This window comes from Xyrauchen texanus, chromosome 16 (genome assembly GCF_025860055.1).
Source record: "Xyrauchen texanus isolate HMW12.3.18 chromosome 16, RBS_HiC_50CHRs, whole genome shotgun sequence".
Classification (NCBI taxonomy): domain Eukaryota; kingdom Metazoa; phylum Chordata; class Actinopteri; order Cypriniformes; family Catostomidae; genus Xyrauchen; species Xyrauchen texanus.
In genome coordinates, this window is record NC_068291.1 from 28,832,091 (window position 1) to 28,845,163 (window position 13,073).

A 13,073-nucleotide genomic window follows, 5' to 3' on the forward strand; every position below is an offset into this window, starting at 1 on the left:
ATAATCCTACATCGATGGCTTATAATGTGACAGCATGGATGCATTTGCAAGTGTTTAAACTGAATATTGAAATGATGTACACTCGAGCAAAGACTAGTCTGGTACCTTTAAAGTATGAGGAGCTGTTGTGGGACAATTATAAATCATTTCAGGTGAGGATGTGGCCTCAGTTGTCCGATGTAGCTATTGGAGATGAGTGGTTTGACAGGGCAAAACAATTTAGACAATTTCTGAGTCCAATTCCTTTAGTACAGGAAATCAGAGATCTAGAGTCTAAGACTCCATCAAAGGACTGTGCTAAACACAGGTTGACACACCCCATGGGTCCTGCATGGCGTCCAGTTGATAAGAGTAAGAAAGCTAACGAAGCAGAGCTGTCTCTTTGTGTTGCAGAGTTGCAGCAGGAGACTGAATACTTTCCTCGGTTGAAGGGGCAAACAGCTCGGCAGAAATTTATCACTGCATTTCTGGAACAGATAAAACTAATGATCCATTTGCAGGTTATGAGTATTTGAATTCTGTATGGCTTAAATCTAAGGGCACTCCATGGTATACTGATTCGGAACCTCCGTCTGCTATAGCAGTAGCATTGGTTTTGGCTTTTTCGGTAGGAGCAATATTTACTGACATGACGGAAACAGTGGAGGAATATGTGGAGGAAGCTTGGGAGGAGTTTGTGGCTGCGTCAGAGGATTTGGTCATGGGAGCTGTTAAATATGTGTTATATGTTTTTGGAGCTCTTTTGGGAGTGGGTGTCCTCTGTCTGTGTGTGTGTATGTGTGTTCGTTTCTGTTTTTCTTATGTATGCAGGTCTGCTTGCAGTAACTTAAACCCTTCCGAGGAGGAGAACCGACTGAGAAAACTGGCGACACGCTTGGAAGAGAAACTTAAGAAGGATAACATCCATGCCCTGTTGTGAGTGGAAGATGGGAGAGCCTTTGCGTGGGGACTGGGAATTTTAGTATCCAGCATGTCCACAATGAGGCTGAAGAGACAAGTGTGACCCGTCAGGGAAGCATGCGTTACCACTCCACCTTCCGTAGTGACCTCACTTGGTAGACCAGACGTGGCGTATTGGACCCCACATTGGTCTAAAACGGGGACTGAAGGGTGAGGGTCAAAATCCTTGGCTCTTCAGATATATCAATACATATATATATATATATATATATATATATATATATATATATATATATATATATATATATATATCCTTTTATATCAATATCTATCTGTATTCTGTTGCTTAACTTCTGTAATAAAGTCATGAATTAACTATATGCATGATCACATAATCAATTCTATTTTCTTATGCATAATTGAAATATACTTTGAATCATATGTGTGTTGAATGTTAGTGAGTCTCTTTTAGGAACATTCCAGAGTCTCTCTGTCCTGCACGTCGGCTGAAGGTCTTTTGGGGATAAGCTTATTTGTGACGCTCTCCAGCCTCTCAGGGGAGGGGGTCAGGGGGGATGCGTTAAACATGTGTTCCAGATGTATTCTGTGTTTGATTGTTACCTTTCCATGACTAATTATATGGTTTAAAGTCCTATGTAATAACGCCTGAATAGTAGAAGTGTGATTTTCTCTTATTATTTCTTTAGGGAAGAAATGTATGTTATTTCAACCCTCTCCTCTGCCCGAGGAGTGAATAATTTATCTCTCTGTTTTGGTTCAAATGGCCTGCTAATGTGTGCTCTGGCTCTCTTGTGCCCAGAGAAGAACTGTCGTTCGTCAGTGTTTTGTGTGTGCGTTTGACCTTCTACCTAGGTTTTGAACCAGGGGTGCACACCAGGCCGACTCGAAGACGCCCCGCGACCATCTGCGAGGTCACTTCAGACGTAAATCTTGGGCGCGGACGACAAGTGCGCTGATTAATGTTGATAGGCCATTTAACTATCTATATGTTGTGACTTTATGTTCTTTTAGCCAATCCGGAGTAAAACAATGGAATGTACGTCCTTGCAAATGGTAAGGTACGAGTTAGCTTTCGATCTCCTCGTGAGACTTTGCCGTTGGCTCTACCAATTTCACTGCAAACTATTCTTCAGTAAATTTAGATTCTTTAATTGAATTTCTCGACTCCTGGTTTTCTTTCTCCATATCTGGTCCGGGTCATAACTGTTGTACCCCTAACAGTAAACTTTTTCAAATCCAGAGACTACTTCTTCCTCAAACGTGCTTGTTGTAGCTGTATGTTATCTTGTATAGGCCAAATTTTTCCAGGCTGACTCGATAAAAACCTGTGCAGCCTTGCTCACAAAAGTTGAATATAGCCAGCTAATTAAATTAGAGCTTGCCAGATTGAGAAATTGCTTGCCTTTTTGTGTGGGAATGGTATATGAGGCTGATGCTACGTTCACACTAATAGGCTTTCGTTTGAAAACGCATTTATTTCAACTATAGAAAGACTGACTAAGAATAATAAAAGTCCTGATGGGTTCATTCTAGAATTGTAGAAGCTTTTAGGAATTTAAGGAAATGGCAGGGGCCGAGTCTGCTGAGGTCACTCAATACCCACCCTTGGGCTGCCACCTCCAGGTGCATTCGGGGATGCATTTCTCCGATAAATCATTTACAGTGGCTTACAATCCCTCAGGGCACCAGATAAAGTTTGCCAATCAAAACCTGTCCATGCCTAGAGTTTAATTTTGACTTTGGAAGTGAATGTTACTCCCAGCAACTCTGTTAAAGTTTTAAATGGACAGCGTCAGCAAGGGAAAGAATTTTCTACCAGAGAGATGTAGAAAGTATTATATAGAGAGAGAAGGAGAAATTAATATATGTATATATATTGAGAGAGAGAAGGAGAAAGGTGGAGGGAGCGCACAGAGAGTGACAACAGTTCCTTCTCTGATCTTGTGCCAAGGTTTTGATGAAGAAATCAAACGCACATCCTTTCCAACTCATAATTCTGAGCAGCAAGTGAGCAGCGATTGTTTGCCTGTTTGTTTATTTATTTGTTTGTTTACATGTTTGTTGGGCTTGTCTTGCTCACCGCCCATATTTATTAAGTGTGTGAATTGGACGTGCAGAGGCTGAAAGAGTTGGCTGACCTCCAGTCTTCCCAAGGAAGCTGCTCTTTCTTTCACTCTCTCTTCTCGTTCGTTCACCCTCCCTTCTTTTTTCCCTCTCCTCTCTGAGTTATCTCATCTGGGCACACGCTTGGCACAGGAGAGCTGTGTAAGTAGTGGATACGGGGGGCAGCTGGCCGCCACACTCTGAGAAAGTGAAGAAAAAAAGGAGTGAGGGAGAAACAAGATTAATTTAAAGGCAGTTAGAAAGAGGAGAGGAAATTGCATAGCATTGCAGTTTGCAGTCCTTTGGTTGCATCACATTTGTTTTGATTGGGATTAAGGCTATATATAAAATCTCTAAAAATAAACAACTCAAAATATTGTGTATAGTATTTAAAACATGTTTCATACTACCAGAGACTATTTAGCAGATATGGGCAACTTATATTAAAATGGGATGAAATTAGATTGGAAGATATTGGAACACCCAATGGTCAACGGGCGTAGAAATGGAGGTCCCACCTTACAGGTAAAAGAGCCAATCGACTTTTAGATACAGACATCACCTGTCAATCAAAGCGAGACCACATGAGCATTAGATAGACAAGATTGGAAAATGTTGTTTTTTAGCGCAATCAGAGATTAAGGAGCACAATTTGAAGTACTGCTTGTTTGAATTTGTTCTTTGATTGTAATCTTGACCAACCGTTTTGGAGATTTTGGTCTTTTCTCATTCAAGTAGATAGGAGCTGCACTTGTGTGCCACTTGTTTACATAGAAAAATAGCTACCAGAGAGCATTCCAAAGATGGCCGCCGAGTTGACTGACACGCTAAAAAGTCTTTGATACTATGAACAATAAAACGACTAAGAAAAGGAAATTCAATTGGAGTAAAAAAAAAAAAAGGTTTTTGTTTGGATTACATTCAGGAATGAATAAAAGACTTATGAATAAAGATTTGTTTACTGCCTCAATTTACGCCTGAAGAACTCCACAAATTGTTTAAAACATTTCCGAATTTGAACAACCTTCAATCACAAAGTTGTACACATCCCTCAACTCTTGTATGCTCGTTTGTTACATATTTTGTCTAATTTTATAACCCTTCCTACTACCAATGAGAGTAGTACTCTTAGCTCCATTTGAAACCCAGAGGGCCCAGAGCAGTCAGAAGAATACAAACCTTTTTTCTATTTGCTGTGTATGCATGTATTATGAACAGCATAATCAAGTCATGATGTGTGTTTTTGTGTTAGTATGTATGCAGTGCTGCTTAGCTTCTGTGGCTATGCTAAGGTCTGTTGTTTCTCTCCACACTCTCTTATTAGTCACATTAGTAGCTCTTCAGGGGTTTATGAGAGGCGGCCTGTTAATTGCCCACATGCAGATTTTATTGGACCCTTCCCAACCTCTCTTCCAAATTCACATATAAAAAATGGTAGCCGTCATTTCATTTGCTGCAAAATGACGACTCCTGCTTCTAGCGTTTGCAGGAGGTCCTTTAGGAAAGCTTTGGTAACAACATCAGATAAAAACTGTAATGAAACGTGTGTGTTGTGGGGGTGTCAGGTTTTGTGTACAGAAAACTTTAAATAACCTACATTGTGGGTACCGGCTTAATAAAAAGATAATAATAAACATAGTATACTCAATAGTGTGTTAAAGGGATATAAAATTCTCTAATCATTAACTCACCCTCATGCCATCCCAGATGTATTTGACTTTCTTCTCCTGAACACAAATTAAGATTTTTAGAAGAATATCTTAACTCTGTTAGTCCACACAAAGCAAGTGAATGGTGGCCAGAACTTGGATGGTCCAAAAAGCATATTTAGGCAGCATAAAAATAACTGCTGTGATTAAATCCATATATTCAGATTCGATACGATAGGTGTGGGTGACAAACATATCAATATTAAAGTCCTTTGTTACTCTAAATTCTCCTCACTTCCCAGTAGGTGGTGATATGCAAGAAGAATGTAAATTGCCATAAACAAAAGAAGAAACCTAAAGTGGAGTTTTATAGTAAAATACTGATGTATATTGTAATATACATAAAAATGTATCTGTTTCTCATCCATTATTATCATATCGCTCCTGAAGATATGGATTTTACCACTGGAGTTGTATGGATAACTTTTATCCTGCCTTTTTGGACCTTCAAATTTCTGGCCACCATTCACTTGAAAGTCCTCACCATGATAGAAAAGGAAATATGTGTGTGTATTCATGTGTAAGGCTCCAAAAATCATGAATAAGGAAAGGCCTTAAGAGGTTGTTTTATTATATGCCTTGTGTTTGTGTATGTGTGTGATGTTTGTCAATAGTATTAAGGTGTGTGTTGTTTTATGATTTTTGTGGCGGCACTGATTTTCTCCTGTTGAAAAATGAACAACAATAAGTGTAGCTGCATTTGAGTGTGCTGTTCAGAGGCAGATCCAGTATGGCTGGATTAAGCTCTGTTACATTATTAAAGGCGTCATTGTTAGTGTACGGGTGTCAACTGCCTCAGGTGATTACTGCTCATTGTGATCACAGACGCTAATATTCACAGAAACTTAATGAAGAGACTGACGATAGAAAATAAATAGATGTGTTTCAATGGGAGAGGGAAAAGAGGCAGGAAAGAAAGGGAAAATCTTTTAGATAAAGACACAGATAATGATTTTAAGATCATTGAGGAAGAAAAAGAATGGCTACAGAAGGATGATTGTATGAAAAGAGTTTTAAAAAAAAAAATAGGGAACTTTTGGACAAATCTGTGTAGTGCAGCATTACTGATCAATATTTTTGCTCCTTTTTCCAGAAGATATAGACTAAAATCCACAAGACTCCAACTTTTAGTTCTTGGTTTCTTTAAAGAAACAGATTGGAATGACCAAAGATCTGTAGAGGACATTACCTACCAGTGAGCACAAAAGCACTGTATGAGCCGCGTAGTGCTCATATGGGAGATGCAGGTTAGAATCTGGTCTGCGTTGTGTACCAATCCCATTAAACCCTTTTCTCTCCTCTAATGTCCTGTCTTCTCTTTAATTTTATAATAATAAAAATTGGCCTAAAAGCCTAAACATACAAAACTACAAAAAAGTATATTCCAGGTTACAACGGTTGCATCATTGACTTCCACTGTAACTGCATTTTTGCTTTTCATGTAATTGCATGTTTTTAGAAATGATTGAAAATGATTTTTCAATGGAAATCATCAGCATGCCCTAGATGCTGTGGAAAGAACTTAATTTGTATGCTGGAATATTTTGTTAATACATACATTTTATTTATTCAGATTCTGTTCGTGAAAATTCAGCTGTTTGAATCCACACAATCTGTGGATTATGTTAATAAAATGTACGCTGGTGATTCCCACGAAACCATTCATGAAAATATCCTGGTCATATTCAAGCCCAAATCATTAAAAAAATAAAAACTTAAACTTATAAACTAAATCTTTTTGGACCGTTAAGATTTTTTTGCATAGTGACATTATCTTCAGGTCACATACACATACACATTTTCCATAACGTGACCAGACATTTTAATATGCCCATTGTTCTCAATGATGATTCTTATTACCTTATGATTCTTATGATTCTTATGATTCTGTTATTACACAGTCATAATTTTTTTAAATAAGATGCTGTTGTACAGTGATATTTTTTAAAGTAAAATCAGTGCAAATTAAAGGCCATACCAAGGAAGTAATGTTATGCTGTATGAATAGTGTACAATTTAACGCTGAAGTATGTAAGTTATTCAGTTTTAAAATACTTTCCCCAATCCCAGTTTATTATGCAGCAACAACTATAAGTAAGCCATTCATCAGTTCATTTTCATGAAAGCTGTGAAAAACGGTGTCTCTGTAGCACAATTAATATTCCAGTGTTTGTTTTGAGTGACCGGTTTAGACCCGCTCCAACAATATTGACTCAACCGATGGCTATTTCTTTGTTCATGCAACGGCAGATGAGGGTCGTATACAGAAATCTTTGAGATTTTGTCTTGTATTTAAATGCATGTATTTTAGAAGCTTTGTAAACTGTAGATGCCACATCCATTAGCTCAGTCTCCATTCAGCTGCACTCGTTATATCTTTCTGATTCTCTGTTGTGTGTGTGGCATTTTATAAAGCACCCACCGTTCCACTTAAAGGTATTCTTTAAACTAACTGACAGCAATATCCACACCAACAAGTACATTTAACCTAAATTGACCATGTTTGCTATGTGTGTCACAGTTCAGTGTGCACGCACATAAAAACACGTGCCTCTCAACAGTGCTACAGGGAAAGAGCACAGACTGAAGATCGATTCAAATGTCAATGGAAATCTTACAGAGCGTCACCTCTAAAGATCTCCCACCTCATATGATCCAGAGCTCTCTCTCTCTCTTTCCCATTCCTCGTAATTGTAAAAAACAAATATATATATATATATATATATATATATATATATATATATATATATATATATATATATATATATATTTTAATCTTCTGCCTTTTGCCATTTTATTTATAGTTTTGTAGAGAATGGACACCAAATTATGGGGTGAAGAGGGATTGGGAAATGTTGCAAGCCGGATTCACACTCAGCACATGTATCAAGTGCCTAGCCAAGGGCTTCAACTTTTTTACCATTTATATTGATTTTGGAGAAAGTTTGCCTGTATCATCATATGTGTGCCTCACATAATAAATTATATTGTATTACTGTGAAGTATGGCTAAAACATGGATACTTTTAACAACTGGAATTGGAATATGATAGAGTTATTAAAAGTATCCATGTTTTAGCCATACTTCACAGTAATACAATACACAGGCAAACTTTCTCCAAAATCAATAACAAGAATAAGCATGAATTATTCCTATTTGTGTGCAGGTGTGTTTAATGGTGCTCTGCTCAGCCCAGGCGAGCTGGTACAGCATCGTTTGTGCTGTTGGGAGGAGGACACAGCATTGGGAATTCTGTGTAATATGGACTGGGCCATGATGGGTGCAGAGTGTTACAATGCACTTATCACTATCACAGACCACCTGATGAGGAGACCACTGGACCACCAGACTGAGGGTAAAGACACCAGACTTGCAGCCTTTGATTTATGAACAGAGACTAAACCTTAGATTAAATAGAGGAAATGTGCAAAATAGAAAAAAATAGCTCTTTACACCGAAAAATAACATTATATTAATCATGGTATATGCTCCAGTGCTAAGGGTAATATACAAGCAGTGATGAAAACACATGTTTTTATTAATTAAGAATGAACAGTTAACAGTTAAAAGTTATAGGCAGTTGTGAAAATGTTGCATAGTGAGGAAGTTTTGAATAATGATTGCCATGAATAATTTTATTAATGCAGTAAAATAAAATAAATAAGAACTAAATCAATATTTGGTGTGACCACCTATGCTTTTAAAACAGCACCAATTTTCCTAGGTACACTTTCAGTTTTTCAAGGTTGTTGGCATATAGGTTTTTCCAAACATCTTGAAGAACTTGCCACTGTTCTATGTTTTTAGACTGTCTCAATTGCTTCTGTCTCTTCATGTAATCCCAGACTGACTCAATTATGTTAAGAGCTGGGCACTTTGGGGGTCATACCATCTGTTGCAGGACTCTTTGTTTTTATTCTATTCTATTTGCAAAGAGAATGTTTGGAAATCTAAAATCAATATTTCCTATTTACACACTAAAGCAGAAGATATAAATTAACTACAAGTGAAAGGGAACTAAAACTTTGGAGCTCAAAAAGCACATAAAGGCACCATAAAAGTAATCCATATTTCTCCAGTGGTTTAATCTATATATTCAGAAGCGATATCATAGGTGTGGGTGAGAAACAGATCAATACAGACCTTTTTTACCATAAATTCTCTACCCTGCCAGTAGGTGGCAATGTACACGAAGAAGAAGAATGAAGGTGAAATAGGAGATTGGTGGTAAAAAGGACTTAAATATTGATCTTTTTCTCACCTACACTTATCATTTAGCTTCAGAAGGCATAGATTTAACATCTGGAGTAATGGGATTACTTCTAGCTGCCTTTATGTGCTTTTGGAGCTTAAAAGTTTTGGTGCCCATTCACTTGCATTGAATGGAATACAGAGCTGAGATATTCTTAAAAAAAATCTTAATTTTTTAAAAGGACCTTTCTGAACCTTTTTGCAATTACTTTTAACCAACTAGTCATTTTTAGTGGATGTATGAAGTTTCCCTTCAGCTAGTTAATCAAATTAACACTTTGATGACCAGAGAGTATATATAAAATAAACGTGAACATTTTTAAGTGGCTAAAATATAAATACTTCTTGGGACTACTTTAAGTAGGCTATTATATTTGATCATTTGTTCAGTTAGAACCAGCTCTGGGGGTCTTCCATGCTCCCTCTAGACCCCTTTCAAACACAGTCATATTGGAATACAGAGACCCCATCAGCAGATATGCCTGCCGATTCTTCCATCAACTGCTCAGGTACTCACACACATTGCATACACACTTAGATGTACAAACAGTATTTAATTAGTTTGTGCTTTGACACCTAGTTTTACCCCTAATGCATTTGATTATATATATATATTTATACAGTTGAAGTCAGAAGTTTATATACACTTAGGTTGATGTCATTAAAACAGATTTTTAACCACTCACAGATTTTATATTAGCAAACTATAGTTTTGGCAAGTCGTTGAGGACATCTACGTTGTGCATGACACAAGTAATTATTCCTACAATTGTTTACAGACAGAGTGTTTAAATTTTCATAGACTATATCACAATTTCAGTGGGTCAGAAATGTACATACTAATAACTTTATATACTAAGTTAACTGTGCCTTTAAGCAGCTTGGGAAATTATGTCATGCCTTTAGACAATTAGTCAATTAGCTTCTGATAGACTAATTGGAGTCAGTTGGATGTGGTTGTATTTTAAGGCCTACCTTCAAACTCAGTGCCTCTTTGCCCCTGTATTTTTGACATCACTGGAAAATCAAAAGAAATCACCCATGACCTCAGAAAAAAATGTGTGGACCTCCACAAGTCTGGTTCATCATCGGGAACAATTTCCAAATGCCTGAAGGTACCACGTTCATCTGTACAAACAATAGTACGCAAGTATAAACACCATCATACCACTCAGGAAGAAGATGCATTCTGTCTCCTAGAGATGAACATAGTTTGGTGTGAAAAGTGCAAATCAATCCCAGAAAAACAGCAAAGGACCTTGGGAAGATGCTGGAGGAAACGGGTAGACAAGGATCTATATACACAGTAAAACGAGTCCTATATTGACATAATCTGAAAGGCTGCTCAGCAAGGAAGAAGCCACTGCTCCAAAACCGCCATAAAAAAAGACAGACTACAGTTTGCAAGTGTATATTGGGTCAAAGATTAAATTTTTGGAGAAATGTCCTCTGGTCTGATGAAACTAAAATGTAACTGTTTGGCCATAAAGACCAGCATTATGTTTGGAGGTAAAAGGTTGAGGCAAGCATGGGTGTGGTAGCATCATGTTGTGGGGGTGCTTTGCTGCAGGAGGGACTGGTGCACTTCACAAAGTAGATGGCATCATGAGGAAGGAAAATTAGTAGCCAGGAAGTTAAAGCTCGGTCACAAATAGGTCTTCCAAATGGACAATGACCCCAATCATACCTCCAAAGTTGTGGCAAAATGGCTTAAGCATAACAAAGTCAAGGTATTGGAGTGCCCATCACAAAGCCATGACCTAAATCCGATTTGTGCGCAGAACTGAAAAAGCGTGTGCGAGATGAACATGGAGTGGCATTTTGAAACTTATTCACTCCTCATCAATATGTTCCATGCCTGGTCTACTGCAATGTAAGGTGCTCCATAGAGCCCATCTTACTAATGCTTGATTGGCCACATTTTTTCCAGATAAGAGTGATGCCTGTAATCGTTGTAAGCAGCCTCCTGCTGATCACCTTCATATGTTTTGGAGCTGTCCCCAGATAGGAGACTTTTGGTCTAATATTTTTGATATGCTTATAAATGCTCTTAACATAGACCTGGATGTGGAACCCATTGACAGCCCTTTTCGGCATTTCCTTGAGTTCTGACTTAACTGCCTCATCTCGCCGGGTTATTGCTTTTACTACAGTTTTAGCTAGACAAGCCATTTTTCTTAAATGGAAACACGTCCCGTCCCAGCTAAGTTGTTCGCTTCTGGATCTCTCAAATCTTTTCATAAGACTTGGAAATCTTTCTTAGACTATATTAAAGTTTTACCCTGTTCTCCTAATGCTAGTGGGGAAGCATTATAATTAAATCCTAGCAACAACTAATGGATAAGAGGAAAGATTCATATTTGTTATTGAAATTTGTTATTAGTATTATTTTTAACTTATTTATTATTACTACTATTTATTCCTTTTTCAGATTTCCTTTTTTTAATATTTATTTATTTTTATTTATTATTAATTCATTTATTTTCTCCTACCTGGAATGTAGGGTGTGTGTTATTGTTTCTATGTTAATTTGGAAGTTTGGTTGGGGGAGGGAGGGTTGGGGGAGGAATTTAACTTGACTCAATCTGTATTTTTTGGGGGTCTTTTTTGTTTGATTTAACAAATGTACAGTTATGTTTTGTCTTGTTAAATACCAATAAAAAAGATTGGAAATATAAAGTGTGTGCGAGCAAGGAGGCCTACAAAACTGACTCATTTGAATGGGCCAAACTTCCAGCAACTTATTGTGAGAAGCTTGTGGAAGGCAACCCAAAATGTTTGACCCATGTTAAACAGTTTAAAGGCAATGCTACCAAATACTAACAAAGTGTATGTGAACTTCTAACCCACTATATATACAGTGAGGGGAAAAAAGTATTTGATCCCCTGCTGATATTGTACGTTTGCCCACTGACAAACAAATGATCAGTCTATAATTTTAATGGTAGGTTAATTTGAACAGTGAGAGACAAGAACAACAAAACATGGCGAGTTGAGTTGATGCCAAAGAGCTCGATTTTGGTCTCATCTGACCACAACACTTTCACCCAGTTTTCCTCTGAATCATTTAGATGTTCATTGGCAAACTTAAGATGGGTCTGTACATGTGCTTTTTTGAGCAGGGGAACCTTGCAAACGCTGCAGGATTTCAGTCCTTCACGGTGTAGTGTGTTACCAATTGTTTTCTTGGTGACTATGGTCCCAGCTGCCTTGAGATTATTGACAAGATCCTCCTGTGTATTTCTGGGTTGATTCTTCACCGGTCTCATGATCATAGCAACTCCACGTGGTGAGATCTTGCATGGAGCCCCAGACCGAGATTGTGTAATCTCTCTGGCTTCAAGGGTATGCTTTCTCTGTTTCAGACACCAGCAATTTGAAATATTGTTTGCACACTTAATGCATGAATTTCATTTTATTATATAAGTTATAAAACCAAGTGGCATGTATTTAAAAAAAAAAAAAAACATAGCAGAAGTACCCTTTTCAAGCAAAGCATTTCCAAAAAAGTTTAAAAAATATATATTTTAAATGCTAAAACAATACACTGTGAACCTTAACGCTGTCATTACTGGAAATATCAAATTGTATTAAGTATTACTTGAAATGTATGGTTTGGGCTAATTTCCTTTGGTTTGGGCTAATTAAAAGTTAATTGAACTTATTTATCTTAAAAATCCATAGACTTTCTATTTTAAGTGTTTTTGAGTGCAAAATTGAGGCTATGGGAAATTCCCTTAATGCTTTGCTCTTGAATTATTTTATAATGTTTCCTTGGTCAAAGGGAAGTTATGGGGGCTGTCACGATCCCCTGTTGTCTCCTGCCCATATTCTCCGTCGATGGTTTTTCATGTTTATGTTGTGTTTTCCCCTCGTGGTTGGTTAGTTTGTTCCTGGTGTTGTTTTATTTTAGTTATCCTGTTCACCCTTTTGTTCATCTCATTAAAGAACTGCACATAGATCCTCACTCCTTGTCTGCCTCCTTCTGCCAAACCGTTACAGAACGATCGACCAGTATGGATCTAGCAGCGTTTCTCCAAGAGCTTACTCAGGCGGACTTATCAGTGCGGGAGTTCACCCACTTTTTCT

At 37.6% G+C, this 13,073-nt stretch overlaps 1 pseudogene; it reads left to right on the forward strand.

Moving 5' to 3' along the window:
* LOC127656759 (WD repeat-containing and planar cell polarity effector protein fritz homolog) overlaps positions 1–13,073 on the forward strand; it is a 71,686-nt pseudogene that overhangs the window by 37,778 nt on the left and 20,835 nt on the right.